The sequence below is a fragment of the Stigmatopora argus genome, unplaced genomic scaffold, assembly GCF_051989625.1.
Source record: "Stigmatopora argus isolate UIUO_Sarg unplaced genomic scaffold, RoL_Sarg_1.0 HiC_scaffold_42, whole genome shotgun sequence".
In the NCBI taxonomy this organism is placed as follows: Eukaryota; Metazoa; Chordata; class Actinopteri; order Syngnathiformes; family Syngnathidae; genus Stigmatopora; species Stigmatopora argus.
The window spans coordinates 433,648-440,128 of NW_027520056.1; positions in this window are offsets into that span (position 1 = coordinate 433,648).

The window sequence follows — 6,481 nt, forward strand, 5'->3', positions numbered from 1 at the left end:
ATTTGGGCACTTTTATGACAACGAGTGCTTGTGTTGGAACTGGTCCTGAGTGTTTCTGGTTGGTCCATTTACCCAGGAATGGTGTCTTATTTGTGGGTAGATGTATACTTCACAATTTTTTGTAAAATTAGTCTTCCAGGGAGGTTCTGGGGGGATGTTAGGCAAGAATAAGTGCCCAAATTGGGGTAAATTGCGTCAAAAATAGTGGTTGTCTTGGAACTGGTCTTGGGTGGTTCTGGTTGGTCCATTTACCCTGAATTTTTGTCTCCTATGAGGGTAGATGTATATTGACCATTCTGTATAAAATAATTTTCCAGGGTAGTTGTGAAGTAAAGTTATGCCACAATCAATGTACCTAATATGGGCACTTTTATGACAACGAGTGCTTGTCTTGGAACTGGTCCTGAGCGGTTCTGGTTGGTCCATTTAACCTGAATTTTTGTCTCATATGAGGGTAGATGTATATTGACAATTCTGTATAAAATAATCTTCCAGGGTAGTTGTGAAGTAAAGTTATGCCACAAACAGTGTGCCTAATTTGGGCACTTTTATGACAACGAGTGCTTGTGTTGGAACTGGTCCTGAGTGGTTCTGGTTGGTCCATTTACCCAGGAATGGTGTCTTATTTGTGGGTAGATGTATACTTCACAATTTTGTGTAAAATTAGTCTTCCAGGGAGGTTCTGGGGGGATGTTAGGCAAGAATAAGTGCCCAAATTGGGGTAAATTGCGTCAAAAATAGTGGTTGTCTTGGAACTGGTCTTGGGTGGTTCTGGTTGGTCCATTTACCCTGAATTTTTGTCTCCTATGAGGGTAGATGTATATTGACCATTCTGTATAAAATAATCTTCCAGGGTAGTTGTGAAGTAAAGTTATGCCACAATCAATGTACCTAATATGGGCACTTTTATGACAACGAGTGCTTGTCTTGGAACTGGTCCTGAGCGGTTCTGGTTGGTCCATTTACCCTGAATTTTTGTCTCATATGAGGGGAGATGTATATTGACCATTTTCTATAAAATAATCTTCCAGGGAGTTTCTGGGTGGATGTTAGGCAAGAATAAGTGTCCAAATTGGGGTAATTTTCGTTAAAAATAGTGGTTGCATTGGAACTGGTCTTGGGTGGTTCTGTTTGGTCCATTTAACCTGAATTTTTGTCTCATATGAGGGTAGATGTATATTGACCATTCTGTATAAAATAATCTTCCAGGGTAGTTGTGAAGTAAAGTTATTCCACAAACAGTGTGCCTAATTTGGGCACTTTTATGACAACGAGTGCTTGTATTGGAACTGGTCCTGATTGGTTCTGGTTGGTCCATTTACCCAGGAATGGTGTCTTATTTGTGGGTAGATGTATAATTCACAATATTGTGTAAAATTAGTCTTCCAGGGAGGTTCTGGGGGGATGTTAGGCAAGAAATAGTGCCCAAATTGGGGTAAATTGCGTTAAAAATAGTGGTTGTCTTGGAACTGGTCTTGGGTGGTTCTGGTTGGTCCATTTAACCTGAATTTTTGTCTCATATGAGGGTAGATGTATATTGTGCAGACAAAGTGCAGACATGAATATCGGGCACTGGAGGTGATTTTCCTGGGTAAAAGACAGCCATAAACGTCGGCGCGACCAAATACGACGACATACGACCATTCTCAAAAGTGCCCAAAATGCACTAAAATTGGTTTTAAATCAGCACTCATCGATCAAATACAAATATTATATATTTAATACAAATATTTGACCTTTTTAAACATTAAAACCGGGCCCAGGAGGGTGATTTACCCGAAGAAATGACACTTTTGACCCGGCAATTTGACCCTAATTGCAGTAAAAAAAAATGTCCACAGTGTGGCAGAGTTCTGCGGGTTCCATAGCGGCCCAGTGCGTACTGGTTTGTATAAAAAGTAGCCCATTTCGGTTCTGGGGGGTTATTTTCCCCGGAAAAAGTGCCTAAAATGTGGGTGCATGTATTATTGATGATTTTGTGTAAAATTAGTCTTCCAGGGAGGTTCTGGGGGGATTTTAAGCCAGAAATAGTGCCCCAAATTGGGGTAAATTGCGTCAAAAATAGTGGTTGCATTATAACCGGTCTTGTGTGGTTCTGGTTGGTCCATTTAACCTGAATTTTTGTCTCATATGAGGGTAGATGTATATTGACCATTCTGTATAAAATAATCTTCCAGGGTAGTTGTGAAGTAAAGTTATTCCACAAACAGTGTGCCTAATTTGGGCACTTTTATGACAACGAGTGCTTGTGTTGGAACTGGTCCTGAGTGGTTCTGGTTGGTCCATTTACCCAGGAATGGTGTCTTATTTGTGGGTAGATGTATACTTCACAATTTTGTGTAAAATTAGTCTTCCAGGGAGGTTCTGGGGGGATGTTAGGCAAGAATAAGTGCCCAAATTGGGGTAAATTGCGTCAAAAATAGTGGTTGTCTTGGAACTGGTCTTGGGTGGTTCTGGTTGGTCCATTTACCCTGAATTTTTGTCTCATATGAGGGGAGATGTATATTGACCATTTTCTATAAAATAATCTTCCAGGGAGTTTCTGGGTGGATGTTAGGCAAGAATAAGTGTCCAAATTGGGGTAATTTTCGTTAAAAATAGTGGTTGCATTGGAACTGGTCTTGGGTGGTTCTGTTTGGTCCATTTAACCTGAATTTTTGTCTCATATGAGGGTAGATGTATATTGACCATTCTGTATAAAATAATCTTCCAGGGTAGTTGTGAAGTAAAGTTATTCCACAAACAGTGTGCCTAATTTGGGCACTTTTATGACAACGAGTGCTTGTATTGGAACTGGTCCTGATTGGTTCTGGTTGGTCCATTTACCCAGGAATGGTGTCTTATTTGTGGGTAGATGTATAATTCACAATATTGTGTAAAATTAGTCTTCCAGGGAGGTTCTGGGGGGATGTTAGGCAAGAATAAGTGTCCAAATTGGGGTAATTTTCGTTAAAAATAGTGGTTGCATTGGAACTGGTCTTGGGTGGTTCTGTTTGGTCCATTTAACCTGAATTTTTGTCTCATATGAGGGTAGATGTATATTGACCATTCTGTATAAAATAATCTTCCAGGGTAGTTGTGAAGTAAAGTTATTCCACAAACAGTGTGCCTAATTTGGGCACTTTTATGACAACGAGTGCTTGTATTGGAACTGGTCCTGATTGGTTCTGGTTGGTCCATTTACCCAGGAATGGTGTCTTATTTGTGGGTAGATGTATAATTCACAATATTGTGTAAAATTAGTCTTCCAGGGAGGTTCTGGGGGGATGTTAGGCAAGAATAAGTGCCCAAATTGGGGTAAATTGCGTCAAAAATAGTGGTTGTCTTGGAACTGGTCTTGGGTGGTTCTGGTTGGTCCATTTACCCTGAATTTTTGTCTCCTATGAGGGTAGATGTATATTGACCATTCTGTATAAAATAATCTTCCAGGGTAGTTGGGAAGTAAAGTTATGCCACAATCAATGTACCTAATATGGGCACTTTTATGACAACGAGTGCTTGTCTTGGAACTGGTCCTGAGCGGTTCTGGTTGGTCCATTTACCCTGAATTTTTGTCTCATATGAGGGGAGATGTATATTGACCATTTTCTATAAAATAATCTTCCAGGGAGTTTCTGGGTGGATGTTAGGCAAGAATAAGTGTCCAAATTGGGGTAATTTTCGTTAAAAATAGTGGTTGCATTGGAACTGGTCTTGGGTGGTTCTGTTTGGTCCATTTAACCTGATTTTTTGTCTCATATGAGGGTAGATGTATATTGACCATTCTGTATAAAATAATCTTCCAGGATAGTTGTGAAGTAAAGTTATGCCACAAACAGTGTGCCTAATTTGGGCACTTTTATGACAACGAGTGCTTGTATTGGAACTGGTCCTGATTGGTTCTGGTTGGTCCATTTACCCAGGAATGGTGTCCTATTTGTGGGTAGATGTATAATTCACAATATTGTGTAAAATTAGTCTTCCAGGGAGGTTCTGGGGGGATGTTAGGCAAGAAATAGTGCCCAAATTGGGGTAAATTGCGTTAAAAATAGTGGTTGTCTTGGAACTGGTCTTGGGTGGTTCTGGTTGGTCCATTTAACCTGAATTTTTGTCTCATATGAGGGTAGATGTATATTGTGCAGACAAAGTGCAGACATGAATATCGGGCACTGGAGGTGATTTTCCTGGGTAAAAGACAGCCATAAACGTCGGCGCGACCAAATACGACGACATACGACCATTCTCAAAAGTGCCCAAAATGCACTAAAATTGGTTTTAAATCAGCACTCATCGATCAAATACAAATATTATATATTTAATACAAATATTTGACCTTTTTAAACATTAAAACCGGGCCCAGGAGGGTGATTTACCCGAAGAAATGACACTTTTGACCCGGCAATTTGACCCTAATTGCAGTAAAAAAAAATGTCCACAGTGTGGCAGAGTTCTGCGGGTTCCATAGCGGCCCAGTGCGTACTGGTTTGTATAAAAAGTAGCCCATTTCGGTTCTGGGGGGTTATTTTCCCCGGAAAAAGTGCCTAAAATGTGGGTGCATGTATTATTGATGATTTTGTGTAAAATTAGTCTTCCAGGGAGGTTCTGGGGGGATTTTAAGCCAGAAATAGTGCCCCAAATTGGGGTAAATTGCGTCAAAAATAGTGGTTGCATTATAACCGGTCTTGTGTGGTTCTGGTTGGTCCATTTAACCTGAATTTTTGTCTCATATGAGGGTAGATGTATATTGACCATTCTGTATAAAATAATCTTCCAGGGTAGTTGTGAAGTAAAGTTATTCCACAAACAGTGTGCCTAATTTGGGCACTTTTATGACAACGAGTGCTTGTGTTGGAACTGGTCCTGAGTGGTTCTGGTTGGTCCATTTACCCAGGAATGGTGTCTTATTTGTGGGTAGATGTATACTTCACAATTTTGTGTAAAATTAGTCTTCCAGGGAGGTTCTGGGGGGATGTTAGGCAAGAATAAGTGCCCAAATTGGGGTAAATTGCGTCAAAAATAGTGGTTGTCTTGGAACTGGTCTTGGGTGGTTCTGGTTGGTCCATTTACCCTGAATTTTTGTCTCATATGAGGGGAGATGTATATTGACCATTTTCTATAAAATAATCTTCCAGGGAGTTTCTGGGTGGATGTTAGGCAAGAATAAGTGTCCAAATTGGGGTAATTTTCGTTAAAAATAGTGGTTGCATTGGAACTGGTCTTGGGTGGTTCTGTTTGGTCCATTTAACCTGAATTTTTGTCTCATATGAGGGTAGATGTATATTGACCATTCTGTATAAAATAATCTTCCAGGGTAGTTGTGAAGTAAAGTTATTCCACAAACAGTGTGCCTAATTTGGGCACTTTTATGACAACGAGTGCTTGTATTGGAACTGGTCCTGATTGGTTCTGGTTGGTCCATTTACCCAGGAATGGTGTCTTATTTGTGGGTAGATGTATAATTCACAATATTGTGTAAAATTAGTCTTCCAGGGAGGTTCTGGGGGGATGTTAGGCAAGAATAAGTGTCCAAATTGGGGTAATTTTCGTTAAAAATAGTGGTTGCATTGGAACTGGTCTTGGGTGGTTCTGTTTGGTCCATTTAACCTGAATTTTTGTCTCATATGAGGGTAGATGTATATTGACCATTCTGTATAAAATAATCTTCCAGGGTAGTTGTGAAGTAAAGTTATTCCACAAACAGTGTGCCTAATTTGGGCACTTTTATGACAACGAGTGCTTGTATTGGAACTGGTCCTGATTGGTTCTGGTTGGTCCATTTACCCAGGAATGGTGTCTTATTTGTGGGTAGATGTATAATTCACAATATTGTGTAAAATTAGTCTTCCAGGGAGGTTCTGGGGGGATGTTAGGCAAGAATAAGTGTCCAAATTGGGGTAATTTTCGTTAAAAATAGTGGTTGCATTGGAACTGGTCTTGGGTGGTTCTGTTTGGTCCATTTAACCTGAATTTTTGTCTCATATGAGGGTAGATGTATATTGACCATTCTGTATAAAATAATCTTCCAGGGTAGTGAAGTAAAGTTATTCCACAAACAGTGTGCCTAATTTGGGCACTTTTATGACAACGAGTGCTTGTGTTGGAACTGGTCCTGAGTGGTTCTGGTTGGTCCATTTACCCAGGAATGGTGTCTTATTTGTGGGTAGATGTATACTTCACAATTTTGTGTAAAATTAGTCTTCCAGGGAGGTTCTGGGGGGATGTTAGGCAAGAATAAGTGCCCAAATTGGGGTAAATTGCGTCAAAAATAGTGGTTGTCTTGGAACTGGTCTTGGGTGGTTCTGGTTGGTCCATTTACCCTGAATTTTTGTCTCCTATGAGGGTAGATGTATATTGACCATTCTGTATAAAATAATCTTCCAGGGTAGTTGTGAAGTAAAGTTATTCCACAAACAGTGTGCCTAATTTGGGCACTTTTATGACAACGAGTGCTTGTGTTGGAACTGGTCCTGAGTGGTTCTGGTTGGTCCATTTACCCAGGAAT